At 40.5% G+C, this 16,083-nt stretch overlaps 1 protein-coding gene across 1 annotated transcript in view; it reads right to left on the bottom strand.

The window, feature by feature from the left end:
* GNAL (G protein subunit alpha L) overlaps window positions 1–16,083 on the bottom strand; it is a 146,401-nt gene that overhangs the window by 128,810 nt on the left and 1,508 nt on the right. The gene's annotated exons all lie outside the window — the stretch shown is intronic.

Below are 16,083 nucleotides of genomic sequence, written 5' to 3'. Positions count from 1 at the left end.
TGCTGCTGCCTGGCAGGGCCAGCCTTTGTGGAAAATGTAAAGACAGGCCTTCCATGTCTTCCCTGGGGCTGCTTGAAGACCTGTGTGCTTGAGGGAAGGCCAAGAAGCTCATGTTATCTCCTTCTGAAGGTCCCTGTTAATCTTGTAGCAAGCCCTGTGAACAAAAGGAATCACACCTACAACACCTCATATACATTTACAGGCTCTTGCTAACAGTCAAGACAATAGGCCTTTGGGTTCAGATGTATACCATTTCTATGTTTCCCATCATAGTTTAAAGTAAATAAGGTCCTTGAATTCACATGACTTCATAGATCACTGCTTGAACGAGCTGTGTTACTCTCACTTCCATTAAAACTGAACCATTAAAATAGGCCGTGTTTGCTTGCTGATGCAACAGAGGTTCCGCTTTCAAATAAACAGTGTCTATAACTCACAGTGAATTGTCTATTTTTTCTGTCTCTGCGTCTTACAATTTCTGGGAATTAGTCTCATTTGTTTATGTAATACTTGCCCTTCGCTAAAAATATTACTAGACCACTTCCTTCATCATTTGAACCTGAACTTTTATAACTAAATAATTCCCTTTCAAGAGCTAATAAAAACTAATTATGAATTCGAGTTTCTGAGAATTGGAGCGATTTTTTCCTAAAGCCCTTTTCTACTGAGTTGAATTGTTAACCATACAATTCCACTCCAGGTAACCTCCAATGAATGGGATTTACAGTTTATGAGAAGAATTTCATACCAGTGATCTAAACCCACAATTTTCAATGTATCAGACTAGTGTACAAATTGGAAACAACTCAGCTTAAATCATCACCTAACTAGTTTGTGGAGTGCATTTTTGTATGCTATTTTTCCTAATGTATACATTGGTATGCATACTTCACCCCAATATATGATTTTTTGGTACACATTATGTGACTGGAGAATTGCATTCCAAAATCGGAAAAAACATGAATTTTGAAGGATGGCTGTGTTTCTGGTCTTGTGAATTAGGTAGGTTCGCTTTTAAATGTGAACTGAATCAAATTTCTGCCCCCTTCCTACCCTAGATAGAAAAAAATGTTCTTCTGAATGACATAGACTTGCCTTGGTATGGGCTGCGATTTTTCACAATGCTCTGCAGGCATAATAATAAAGCCACACAAAAAAGCCACACAAATGCATTGAGAAGGCCTAGGATTCTGTACATTGCACTGCAGGCCCCTATCTATCTATCTATCTATCTATCATCTATCTAACATCTATGTACTGATAGTTATTGCATTCAGATTGAGAACTGATGATTGTTTTGTTGTTGTTACTAGTATTATTTATGTACTATTTTTCTTTATTTCACTTCACTGTCTTTATTTTTTAATTTTATTTTCTTTGTTAAATTTGTAGATTTCCTGAACCCAGTACACCGTATGTGAATTGGTGCCCTCTGCCCTGCACAATCTATTGGCAAGAACTGCTGCCTATGTATGTATATTAACAAAGCCTAGTCTACCTCACAGGGCTGTGATTATGACTGATTTGATTTCTGACCTGCCCCTCACCATAAATTCTCAGGACTGATTGCAACAATATAAAATTCATTTTTTAAAAAAACAGTTTAAAACAAATTACAGTTAACACTTGAGCCTTAAGGCTTCAATTCTATACACTTGCTCCCAGGTATGCCCTACTAAACTTAAAGGTGCTTACTTATAAGTAGATCTGTTGTATAGGACTGTATTACACATGCTGTTTTGTTGAGGCTCTGAATCTAGTTAGTGCAGGGCAGTTGGGCTATCATTAATTTATAACTAGAATTAGATTGCTGTTTGAATAATTAACCAGACTATCAGTTTAGTGGTTTCAGAATTTTTACATGTTTTAAGAGAACTGTATTATGTCAGATTCAAACTTTTTAAGCCAATAAATTGTCTGAAAGTCCATTAGCTGTACCCATAATGATTTAATTTATGGAGGCAGATAGTTCCAGCATGCATATGAGAGAATTGCTAATATTGACTTGTCTGCTTAAATCAGCGGCCCCCAACCTTTTGGGATGTATTTGGAAATCTAAGAAACTGTAGTGGGCATCACAGAAATACCCATTTCTACAGAAGAAAAACTGGTGATATTCCCCCTCCAAAACAGGCAAACAAAGACCTACATGCACCCCAAACAAACACAAACAAGAAAAGTCAGGAACTCTCCCATAAGGCAATCCTCTAACCAAACTAAACAAAAAAACAACAACCCCTATTTTTTTAAAAAAGTATGAAAATTGGGAGGGGTTGTGGCTTTGATGGGTGCTATGCTCAGGACCCCAGGTTTAAATTAATTAGACCAGAAAATAAATCAGATGTGATCACTGAGTGTGTTGGAAGTTTGGTACTGGCTGAGTAGTGGTGGCTTCAGCAGTCCTAAGATGTGCTAAGTTAAATCTTTGAGTGTATAAATAGGTTGTCATTGATAGGAACTTTTTTTAGTCTGGTTTTGCAGGCTCCTTACAGTTTGATTCTAGGCATGTCTATTCAGTAAGGTTCAATGGTGCTTACTGAGTAGGTACAGGGTGGAAGCCTAAGTCACTCATGTTAGCTATCTCCACTGCTAGTGGATAAGGGTAGAGACAGAGGTGCCCACCCTCCATGATTAAAACCAAAAGAGTAAAAGGTTGCCCGATCAGCTGACTAGCAATAATAAATGGATAATGAAGGAAGTCAATTTGGGGATATTAAGCTAGTCTCATGTTACCACAAGGTAACTACTTTCTGAAAAGTAGGGAAGGCTGTAGGTGTCCTTTGTGACTGAAGCGCAGAAGGACAGAATCTGACATTGGGTGAAGGATTCAGCATTCTGTGAATCTCAGTATTCCTTCTTAAAAGAGCAGCTTCCTAGCGCCTAAAACTGAAAATCAATTTGAAAGTCTGTGGTCAATGCCTGAGCTGAATATCCACTGACCCAAGAGCACGACCTCAGTGCCCTGCATGGGCTCTTGCCACAGTTAGCAGTATCAGAAGAAACTATGAAATAAGTAAGAAAATATATGTGCCATTTAGTTTGCTTTATTACAAAAAGCATGCAACACCGAGGTTTTCTGAATGTGGAATAATAATAATTATTATTATCTCAATCTTGAAAGGTGCCTTAATTCAATTCAGTACAAAGATATAGACTAGGCAAGGTGTTATCTTTCTCAAATGCTTGCAAGTGTTACTCACACACAAGCCTTCTTGTGTCTCAGCCTTTAGATTAACACTTCTCAACATGAGGCAATGTGAAGTTTATTCTGTAATTGTTGTTTATAGTTCCCCTAGGAAATACAGTATGTTATGAATGCATCTTGTGTTACACTGCACAGTGTAGCTCCTCATAAGCAGGTGGTTTTAAGAATAAGTTCTTTGTGCTTTAAATGTAGCTGCCTAAGCATTTCTTAAGAATATAAACATTTCCAGTATCAGAAACTGGGTCTGTTATTTGTGTGCTGCAGGAGATAAGAGAATGTCAACATGAATTTTCAAATATTAGACTGGTCCTAAAAATATGCTCTAAAAACTTATCAGAAGCAGATGATTTTCTAGATATCGGTAACTTCTCAAACCATTATGTACTGGGAAGTTTGATATTGCTACCTTAACAAAGAAAGCCCATTCTGACTTTTGCTTACAGAAAATGATTTCCTGAATTCTTTATCATGCTATGATGCTATGTGTGTGTGACTGTGTCTATGTGAAGAACTGTAAATCTTTCTCATTTTCTCTCAATGTAATATTTTTCAGCTTCTTAAATATTAATGCCTTTGGCAAATGCATTAGGATTCAAGCGATAAATCTAAGAACACATATAGATAGTTATCTCCAACATTAAAGTTAGACTGACAGTCTCCTGGGTATTGGAGAATGGCCATGTATATACATTATTTATATGAACTGTTATATGTCATTAAGTGCTAAACCCATTTTGTTTTACATTCTCCTGTGCTTCAGGAAGCAAGACACATATTAGACTTTTGCAAAGTATATTCCAGATCAATATGATAAAGCTTTAAAGAAAACTGCCTATGCATAGGTTGCTGACAAACCTACTAGAATATTTTTCATGAACTAAGGGGCTAGTTTAATTATTCTAGCATATTGACTCTTGCAAGGTCTGCTGTAACACTATACTTTGGAATTTGACTCTTTGAAAAAGACCTGATCAAGCAGTAATTTGTCATACATTAAAGTCTCCCATTTGCACACTGTGCATGATCGGTTCTGAAGGAGTTTGGCTACAAAGATACTTTTCCAAACAAAGATACTTAATATCCATTTCAAGTTTTGACATGACCAGGGGAGGACTGGAATTTCATCAGCAACCAAGATGAGAAGTGAAACCAGGCCTGATTGCATCATCCTACACTGATGATAGTAATTTACTAGCCCTTATTTGGGGTGCTAGTCTGGACCTTTTATGTGGTTTTATATTTATGGATCATGGTATTGGTGCAGCTGGCAAATGTTTGGTATAAAAGGCATCATGAACTATGACTCTGGTAGAGTTCCTGTCTCATACGTGACCTGGAAGAACAGCTAACATCTTGATCTTAATAGTTGCAGGAAAGATCAGAGCACTAATCCTTGTATTTACCAGAAAGATTTATTTATCAATTCCCTGTAAGCAGGGGCCAGTCTTCACACAGACAATGAATATATCTTTTAAGCTAAATTTATGATTCAGAAGCTGTAAAGTTAAAGACATGGTCTTCTGAAAAATAAGGTCATATCTTCTTCACTTCAAATTTATCTCCCAGGAACACAATAGTAAACAAGAAGGAACAAATATAGTTCAAAGGATTTGGTATTGTGTCATTCACCCAGTAACCAAGCCCCACTCCCTTCTCTATAGAAGTTATCAACTCTCCTAGAAGGCACAGATCTCAAATCCCTGACCTTGTATTCCGCTTTCTCCAATGTTATGTATATTCCTCCTCTTCAGTATGTTCAATATTATGTTACAGAATGCAAGTTAGAATATTGCATTCTGGATTGCAGTTCTAAAACTTTAAGATATCATAATTAGCAGAGAAAATTCTAATGCTTGTTACTGTAATTTAAAATAATTAAATATGGCATTTTCTAAGTAAAATCAAGGGGTTTTAAAAAACATTTACAAGTGGTGAGACATAAGTAGTTTGTGCTCAGTGCTCCAAAGGATGGTGAGTATCTCACTGCTTTTGTCATTGAAGCCAAACACCAGACTACAGTCACATGAGACTTGATTTCCATGACTTATTTTAAATTGAAATGCAGCCTTAGGAAGTTGCCAGTTTCAGGGGGCCATGGAAGGCACATGGGACCAGAACTGTCTCCTGGGCCATTTTGCCAGCCGCAATTGCTTCTCCCCCAGCTTTTATATACTCTGTTGACTATAAACTGTAGTCATTCATAGTTTCAAGCAACTAACTTCTGTTAACCCCTAACATATGTGGCCTTAAAATATGAATATCTCCAGCTATCATATCACTGAGAAAGGGATGATAAGCAAAATATTCCCTTGGTGAAAAATGTAAATAACACATTATCCACATAGCATGCTATGAAGGCTGCTTTGGAGACTTTTATGATAAATTCATTGTATTCATAGGTAGCACAGAGATGAACCTAAAGTGAAATAACTTTCATTAGGCTGTTAAAAAAAAAAAAGTCCACGACAGTGACCTCAGGCCAAGTTAGAAATAGAACACATCCATTTTTACAACGTATACCAGACTACAACTGTCAGGAAAATAGAGTAGCACCATTCAGTGTCGGATATGACCAACTCTTATATGTCAAAGCTTTGAGCAGAAATTTGAACAGGGGGGAAGTTCTAATGGTTTTCAGTTGACTATCAGTAATAGCTGCAATAACAGCAGACTGTGAGGAATCAGGTTAACATTTTTTTCTCTTCATAATCCAAAAGTCTTGCACTTCTGCCAAATAATTTAGAAAAGAAAAAGGAGACTCCAGGAACTGCAGATTTGTGTAGCAATTTTTTAAGGGTTTTTTTTTTTTTTAGTATTTTAAAGAACAAAAATTGAACTGTATATACTCCCACTCTGAATATAATGTTGGGATACTGCCAGGGAGACAAAGGCCATCATTCCCCCACGCCGTCTCTGGATGATCCATCAACCTCCCGTAGAAATGCAGTATCAGTCAATTAGCGACACAAGCCTCAGAAATAGCTTGCCACATTCCAGGGACTGGTGCACACTGTTTCAGCAGAGTTCATACAACGAAAGATGCACTCAGGAGAGCATTATTTACAACTTTATTCAGCATTGGTCAGAACAAAGAAAAAACATGACTGCCTGCTTCGATGTCCAGACACAGAGAGAGAACGAAAGCTATGTACAAAAGAGAAACTTCCTGTGTGCCGGAAGTACGCAGACTCTGTGACTCACAAAGCCTGCTCCCTTTTAAGGTGGAACGGAAATATCCTAACATATAATACAACAAGTTAGGCACATCTGAGTCCCACTGAAATAGAAGGAATTAAAAAAGGACAGTTAATGCTTTGATTCCAGTGAAATCAGACTGCAGTCCTCCCCCTGCCCATATATGCGGAGATAGTTCCACATGGTATGCATTTTGAATATTCCAAGCACATAGGTTAAGCATAACATAACATAACATAAGGAGAATTTTAGAGCAGACCATAGACTGATCCAGTCCAGCATCTTGTCCTAACAGTGGGTCAACAGATGCCCACATGTGGGACCTGAGTGCAGGTTGTGCTGATCAAGGTTCCTGTAATTTGTGTTGCAAATGACTTTTGGAATTTGTATATAGAATACATGGTCATTGCACCTGAGTGGTGAACAATGTATTTATATTTATTTTAACACACAGAGTCAAATCTCAGGCACTGGTGGGGAGAGAGGAGTGCGGGGGGAGCGCACCGCCTCCGGCAGTGCGATCCTGGTAGGGTGCCATCGCGGCTGCCCCCCTGCCCATGCTGGGCGCCACACCCCCCACAGGCGGTGCACCACGCCCCCAGGATGCACATCACGCCCCTGTGGGCAGCGCACCACCCCCCCGGGACGCATGCCAGCCCCGCCCCGCCCCGCCTTCTCTATGCCCCTGGTGCCAGAGCATGAAGCTCTGCCACTGATCTCAGGTTCCATATTTTAAGAAGCTCTATTAAGTCCAAATGCACTTGTAAAGAGAGAGATATTTTAGTATCAGGTTTTTAAAAAACGAAACAAAACAAAACAGCAGCCCTATGTGCAACATATTACAATAGCCTAATCTGAAGATTACAATAAAATGGTCACTATGGCTAGGCTATGTCTGCCCAGGAGCAGTTGCAGTTGGTTTACCAGCAGACACAAGGTGCCTCACACCACAGGAGGCACCTGGGCCCAGGGTCATAATTGTATCTAACAGTACCCCAAACTAATTTTGAAGGAGGCAGTCCTCAGTTATTCAATGTGGGCACCCAGGTAAGAGAGCTTATGTGCACAGCACTTCATTGCAAATGCTCCACTCGAGAAAGGGGAATCTGCATGTAGAAGATTTCTTCTGCACACATATCTCCCTTGCTGAACGGAGGAGTCTGAGTAAAATTCATATAATGGCACTGGCATTCTGAAGGCCGTACAGTGGTACCTCAGGTTACATACGCTTCAGGTTACAGACTCCGCTAACCCAGAAATAGTGCTTCAGGTTAAGAACTTTGCTTCAGGATGAGAACAGAAATCGTGCTCTGGCGGCGCGGCAGCAGCGGGAGGCCCCATTAGCTAAAGTGGTGCTTCAGGTTAAGAACAGTTTCAGGTTAAGTATGGACCTCTGGAACGAATTAAGTATTTAACCTGAGGTACCACTGTACAATCTTTTAAAAGACAGAATATATTGATTAACCTATGCCCAGTTGGCTAGTGCCTTTTGCACCCATCCTTACATCTTACTTGCTGAGGACTAGGCAAGAGCCCCAAGGTATGAAATGGTTATTTGTTCATGGGGAGGTGTCATTGTTTATGTTGCTAAAAAAGCACAACTCGTGCAAGATCAAGGTATCAGCAGTCTTGGGGGAATCCTGAGGTTTGCAGAAGTAAAAAGATATTTAGGAGGAAAAACCCCTAAGAGGGAAAAGAACCCCCAAATAGAGGAATGGGGTATAGTGGCTAGAATCCTCAACAGAAAACACTCCACACTGCAAAATTTTGCTTCAGGACCCACGTGTTATAGATTTTACCCATCCTTTGAAAATAATGCAAGGCTCTTAGTTCAATATAGGAACAAGACGGGAGAACACACTGCCTTTTTCCTATTGCAAAGATCCCAGTTTCTTCCTCCTCTGCTAATGTTCTGAGGATTGTTACAAGAAGATATGTTTTATGTCATTAGTATTTGCAGACCTTGCAGCTTGGGTGAATTAGATTGGAAGAATCACTTACAGTTACTGGCTTTATTGTCCTGGCCCTCCCAATCCAAGGAAGACACATTTTTGATAGTTAACTCTTTATCAACAAAAACCCCCACTTACAGCAGCTTCCACAGTGCTCCATATACAAACATCCATGCTTCTAGCCTCTAGGTAGTTGTCAACAGGTCTAGGCCCTGTATAGTGGTACCTCTGGATGCGAACGGAATCCGTTCCGGAGCCCCATTCGCATCCTGAGTAGAGCATAAAACGCGTCTGCGCGTGTTGCGTTTCTCCACTTCTGCGCATGCACGTGACGTCATTTTGAGTGTCTGCGCATGCGCAAGCGGTGAATCCCGGAAGTAATGTGTTCCATTATTTCCGGGTTGCCGTGGAGCGTAACCTGAACATGCTCAACCTGAAGCATATTTAACCCGAGGTATGACTATAGAGCAGTTGCAACAGGGAAACCCCGACCTCCAGCTGTTTTATATACCCTCCCCATATGCGTTGTGTGCCCGTAACCTGAGACTTCGCCTTCACATTGCTATTCTTCTTGCTTCAAGTGCCTCCTGGCTCTAGGAAACAGAGGTGTGGAGGAAGGTGAGGAGTCTACTGACCCATCTGTTGGCTGAACAACCTCTTCCCATACACGCGCATCTGGCATGCCTTTCTTGGTCTAGCGGGTAGAGGCACTGTCTGTCAGCTTCCTCCTACTTAGTCTCTGTTTGGCCTTTGCAGAACTAAGCAGGTTTGGGATGTGGTTTACCCACGCTATTAGCCACAATCCATATCTATCATGAACCTATCATCTTGTTTCATACTGCGTTTTTATGCATTTCCCTCAAGCCGCTTCAATCTGAATTGAGAAAAAGAATGAGGTAGCTTAGTAGGCTCTGCCTGTCATTGGCTGTGGTTCCACCTAGTGTTGGTCTCTCTGTCTTATGGCCTAACAGTTCCATCTGCCACTAAGCCTGACCCTCATGTAGCCCAGATGTTGTGCCACAATTGACAGAATTAACAAGAATCCTGCTCTCCACTGTGGTTGTGTTGAGGGAACGGATACCATAGGGGAAGTTATTTGGAAATGTTAGCGCTTACTAACATTACAAAACACTACACCATCAGGACTGGTGTCTAGTCTCAATTTAAAGTCCATTTCTCTCCAATGCATCCAGCACTGTCCTGTTCCCCTGCTGGTACGCCTGGAGTCCTGTCAGGGCAATGACATCTAACCTTGTATATTTTTTTTGCTGGGGTAACCCTGTGGCTATAAGCACAAGGGGATATAGGAGCTATTCTACCATACTCCAAAGTGTCCACCAAGGATAAGATTATTCTATTGATGTAATATTTTGTTGTATTATTTGGAAGCCAAGTTCTGCTTGGGACTGTTACAAATATTATCTTGGTGGGTTTTTTTAGCGTAATGCATCTGTATATTTTTTAACTAAGGAGTCATTATATGTTTGTATTCTTATCACTTTGGTATTAGACAAAAACATGTTTCTTAGAGCAGATAAATGAAGACTTCACTTAAGATTTATTGATTGGCTCCTCTAAGCTATAATATCCGGCTACCCACTCTCCTATTGATTTTGAATGTTGTTAGTAATCACAAAGCTCAAGGTCAGAGCAATTCTATTTAGTTCCATAAGCAACAGCACTTGTGCTGAACATAGATATTTTGCTGGTGCATTCTGCCATTGTGGAACAAAAACAACTTAAGAATTAGCAAAGAGGTAGGTCGTTTGAAATGAAGATCACCTGAAGCAAACAGCATGTATCCCAGGTATATGAACATATGATTTAAAATGTTTTATCTAAACACCAAGGGCTTATTTAGCCAGTCAGGGAAAGCATACTCTCAGTTAAATTTTAACCTTATGCAATGGTCTCCAACACCCCAGACAGTGGATAGCAGATGAGAGGGTAACCATACCCACTGTCCTCTTTTTAAACAAAGAGTCAATATTTACTTATTATTTACCATTATAGACTAGACCCAATTTCATCTTGTTGGATCCCGGAATACTGAACACAACATAAATGCGTGTTTCATATGAGCGGGACCCATAGCCTTTAAGGGGGTGGGGAATTGAAGCTTCATAAAACGGTTCATAAGAGATAATTGCAATGGTGCAGCAACATTGTCAGGGCAGGAGAATGGCGGCTTGTAAAGGCTATATGAGTGCTCCTTTATAGCTGGCGTTTGGGAGAAGGCAGTTTGTATCATTTGGCACCATTCATATTACAGGCATATACCCATTAGGCTATTGCATTCCACATAGAAATCCTAGTAGCATTGAAATAGCAGTCAAGATGCTATATAAAATACAGCACATCAAGTGCTGGGAACATGTAATGCCTTTTCAATAGAAGCACAGCTTCAAGAGAAGACACCTGAGCATACTATGGTCTATTCTGGATATCAGTGAGCACTTGTGGTTTCTGCAGTGCAGCAGTTGGGTCTTGAAGGTGCTTTGAGTCCCTTCAAACTCTAGAGTTCTAAGATTTAGGGTCCCGGGTCCTTTCCCAGTCCTATTGTAAGAGATCCTAGAACCTGGAGATGCCAGGGATTGAATCGGACTGAACAGTTTAAAGTTTGAACTGCATAAAACAAATGAGTAATAATGACACAGCTAGTGGTCTTAAAAACTGAGCATGGGTAATGCATGGGTGGGACGTGGGTGGCGCTGTGGGTTAAACCACAGAGCCTAGGACTTGCTGATCAGAAGGTCAGTGGTTCGAATCCCCGCGACGGGGTGAGCTCCCATTGCTCGGTCCCTGCTCCTGCCCACCTAGCAGTTCAAAAGCACGTAAAAGTGCAAGTAGATAAATAGGTACCGCTCTAGTGGGAAGGTAAACGGCGTTTCCGTGAGCTGCTCTGGTTCGCCAGAAGCGGCTTAGTCATGCTGGCCACATGACCCGGAAGCTGTACGCCGGCTCCCTCGGTCAATAAAGCGAGATGAGCACCGCAACCCCCGAGTCGGTCACAACTGGACCTAATGGTCAGGGGTCCCTTTACCTTTACCTAATGCATATTAGTATTTTTTTTTTTTTTTTAAATGCAGCAGACTAAGATATGTTCATGCTGAATTGGTTCCATTCCCACCTTTTTATGGCTGATTCCTCAAAGCTATTTTAGTTGTAGCATGGTATGCATACCTTTCTCTTTGTCATTCCTGAAATGACTACTTCTATGCCTCAACAGGTATTGTTCCAAAGCATCACTAGAGGGTGCTGACATACTATGCTAAATGCTGAATGAGAAATTGGACTGAAGTACTGGAACACACCCAAGAGAAAAAATGATGCTTAATGTGTATTATACAAACAATAACTATGCCAGTTGCTCTTTACTAGTTGTACGGTAAAGTTTGAACCGAGGAGTCTCCTCTATTCCTGAGGGCTTCCTGTGTTATCTAGAACCCCAGTTTTGCAAGGTTCTAAATAAAGCAGGTATAGGAGACTCCAGATGCCCACCAAATCATGGACAGTGACAGGCATAGGGACGCAAGAGCAGAACGTAGCTTAGTTCCAGCTTTCTTAGGTCGAGTGCAGCCTTTACATGTGAGCAGCATAGCCAAATATGGCTAGTACATTTCCATGGTGTTGAGAGGCATAGGAAGACAAGGGTACTTGTACATTTAATAGTTTTATAGAAGAAGAAATTTGAGTGGATGCAGGTAGCTTCATAGCAACACTCTGTTTATGTTTAGTCAGAAACAAGTTCTGTACATTTAAATAGGGTTAGTACAGCCATTAGGAATTAATCAACCATAAAAAGGTGGGAATGGAACCAATTCAGCATGAACATATATTAGTAGATAGTCTTAGTCTGCTGCATAAATTATATTTCTAATTTAAAAATATTTTTTTTGGAGGGGGCATTTACAAGCAATATGCAGCTAAAAAGTCAACTTCTTGTAGATGGAAGTTTCAGCAGGAACAGGATCAAAACGTCAGGGTGCAATTCCTCATTATCATATCTGCGTAGAAATAGAAATAGACTTGTACAAGCTCTCTTTGGCTTGTTCTAATATGCTACCACACATGGCATTCAACTTTTGGCATGCTGCTACTTATCCACATTTAAAGAGATTTTTATTGGCTTGCTATAAGCCTGAGTGTAATGAGTATGGGTTGCTCGTGCGTAAGTTGCCGCCTCTCCTGGCTATGTTGCCTTGTTAAACCTTTCTGTCTGGACAGCCCTTCACTTCGTGGCTGCCTCAGTCGCTAGCAGAATCCGTCAGTGGGCGTTTCTTAAACCTTTTCCAACATAAAAGTTGTTTGACGCCAAGTCTCCTCCTACTCTCCCTGCGCAGAAGCCTTCTGCGCAGGGAGGGCGTGGGTAGCGGAGGACCCGTGCTCTCCCCGCTGGTGTCCGGTGAAGAGTCCTGGAGCCCTCTCTCCGATTCCCCCATCTGCCCCCCTTTATCTCTGGTGTTGCACTGATTTGCTTCCCCATCTGCCTCTCTCCCTGCTGGGCCCTTCTCCAGCATCATTTGAGAGCCTCCCCTCCGCCTCTAGCTCCGATGTCAGTTCCCTGACACTGAGTTTAGCACAAAGGAGATAAAATCAAAGAAATGGATGGTTCTTTTCGGGTAATCTAGCCAACCATCAGCACAGTGCAGGATTTGCAATGTGAGATGCAACTGCAGCAGCCCTGACAAACCTCTACTTAAATGCCGCTACTTCCTGAAGCAGTTAGTTCCACAGTCAAACGGCTTGAAGTTCCTCTTCATGTTTAGCCAAAATCCATTTCCCAGCAATTTCCACCCATTTGTAGTGGAACCAGAAAAACTGCAGAAGAGGGGTGTGTGAGAGAGATGGAAAACCAAGGTTGTGATATAGATTGAGGGTGATGTCAGGACATCTGCTTGTCATATGGCAACATGGTCCAATGAGTCATATGCATGCATTCCTTCTCGTGTATGGCCAGTCATTTCCTCTTTGCCTCAGTTTTCCATGTGCAGTGACACACATTTTGTAATGCATGCAAAATTGTCAAGACTGTGCATGGAAAAGGCAAGGGGAAGAGCAGGAGATGTCTAGTTCTCAGACTTCCCCAGATCAGGCCATAGGTCTTCTGAATGAGATGGCCCATTTGATAAATGGTTTGATAAATAAATATCTTTTAAAATTAACTCTGGGTCTTTACTTTGTTTAATTCTGTATCCTTATTCCATTAAAAGATTTGCATTTTCCCATGCTTTCCGAAGAGAGGAACTTCATGCAAAAAGATTGAGTTTTACGCAATACACAGACTTAATCACAGTTACTTCCCTGAAGGCAGCATAAAAATAAAATAAACAGTCCCACTGAATTCAATGAAACCCATTTGCAGGAAAGTGTGTTTAGTATTAGAGCCTTACAGGACAGCACTATATATGTCTACTCAGAAGCAAATCTCAGTTGGTAGAACATGAGACTCTTAATTTCAGGGTTGTGGGTTCAAGCCCCACGTTGGGCAAAAGATTCTTGCATTGCAGGGGATTGAACTAGATGACCCTCATGGTCCCTTCCAACTTTACAATGATTCTAGGTCCTGTTAGGTTCAATGGGATCTGCTCCTAGGTAAGTAGATATAAAACTATAGGTTGCAGTGTGATCCTATACATATCTGTTCAAAGGTAAGTCCCACTGAGTTCAATGGGGCGTGTTCCCAGGTACATGTGCCTAGGATTGTAGCCAAAGCACAGTCAAAGAGACTATATTTCAGGGATTCTTCTAAGATTTAAACACTTATTTGGGTGTAGCACAGAAGTAATGGATTCATAATGGAGTGACTTGACACTAACAATGCTGCTTAAGCCTAAGTTAACATATATGTATAATGATAAAAGGAACAAGTTGGGATTTGTAAAGGCACAGGCATCTACGTATATGAAAGAAATTAGTATGGATAAAATTAACAAACACATGTAATGGAAATGTCTGGTTATACAGATCTTGCAATGAGATCCATATGGTGAATCCTTTATGTTTGCACGCATGGTTTCCTACTTAACTTGCTCCAAGGAGGTGCTATGGTATGTTGAAATTGATTTCATTGCTGGATTTGAGTTTTAGCATGGCGTTTCTCATACATTTATGACACCCCTCTCCTTTTCTAAGATTACAGTTACATGCTCTAAATCATATCTCACTGGATATTCCAGCTTGATCCTAAACATATTGTACTGCCTCAGCTCTTATCCAGCTGTGTTGCTTTAGACAGAGATCTATCCTTCCCTTGTTCCACCTCCTGTTATGGGAAGCCTTGAGCCATGATTGTTTATTGGTCTGTTATCAGTATATGACACATCAAATTGTTGCAGCTCCCTCTCCTGGTGTTCCATCATCCCAAGGGAAGAGGTTCTGCATCCCAAAGAGAGACATTGCCTTTTCAAGTTGCAGACATGCTTATACTAACATAAGCCTACATGAGTAGCTATTGAACAGTGTATTTTGTAGATAATATCTCTGTATGTTTGACTATGGTGGCTAGTATAACCCATAAAATGTCTATGAGACTAGAGCAAACTGAGTCTATAGTCAGTGGACACAGCTGACTATAAACATGGACAGGGACTGTGAATGGGCAATTAAACTGGTGTTGTGTATGAAGGACCTAGGGTGGCTCATCTTACAAGGATACACTTCAGTTCCGCAACCACTGATATTCATTATCATCTTATCTCAGATCCATAATGCTTGTTTCAACCCAGCTGGCTCTTTAGTAGTTATTTAAGTTATCCTCAATGATCAGCACCTGCTTCTGCCTCTCTTCTTAGCCATACATGCATACACAACAGTATTGTACTACATCAGACTATATTATTGCTGGTATAAGAATGCTTACCTATGCCAAAGCATGAGTGTGATGCCATAGATAAAGTAGGGCAATGTCTGAACTTGTGAAACGCAGCAGCAATTGTACTGATTATGAGCATTTTTCTTGAAAGTTCAGCGCACAATTTTATCGTTTCTCTTTGCAAATCTAATCCACAATACAGTTTTGAGGCAGTTATAATTGATTTAAATGAAATATCTGTCTTCTGCGATTGATAATCAATGAGACATAAAACACTGCTCAGTTTGAAAAATGATGGGTCTGCATATTGCAGTGTTTACTTTTTTAATTAATTTCTCTGAATCAACATTGCGATGCTACTGTATTCTGCATTATCTATTGTTTCAAGATGAATGTGTGGCATGGAATTTAATACAAGCACTACCTATTCAAATTGAAATGTAGGCATTACTATTCTGTTTAATGAAAAATGAACAGATGTGTAAACGTTAAATTGAGTTGGTCTTGATTAATGGGGTTAAGAACAATTTTAAAACTAAAAATAATCAAATTCAGTTTTATACACTTTATTGGTTTCACGGCATCAGCATACATCTGCTGGGACAGGGAAGACTGACAATAGTACCACAACCTGACTTGGGAAAAAGATGAGACCAGGAAATATTGGACAATGTAAAATCTTGTACATGTGTACAGCACTGAGCATGAAGAGATGAGCAATGGGGGGTATATTTGGAACCTTTCTGAAATGACATGATGAGCATTCAGGAAACTATAAAACAGAATGTCAATGTCAGAATAATTTTGAGAAGGGAAAGCAATGTACAAGAAACCTAAGGGGCTGGACACATTCTGCAGCTTGCAAGCATGATGAGGACGGAGTTTACTGTAAAATGCTGAATCTATGTTTTCAAAAC

Source organism: Podarcis pityusensis (genome assembly GCF_964106645.2).
Source record: "Podarcis pityusensis genome assembly, chromosome: 7".
In the NCBI taxonomy this organism is placed as follows: Eukaryota; Metazoa; Chordata; class Lepidosauria; order Squamata; family Lacertidae; genus Podarcis; species Podarcis pityusensis.
The sequence above is the reverse complement of the archived record's forward strand: the minus strand, read 5'-3'. Positions and strand labels throughout refer to the sequence as shown.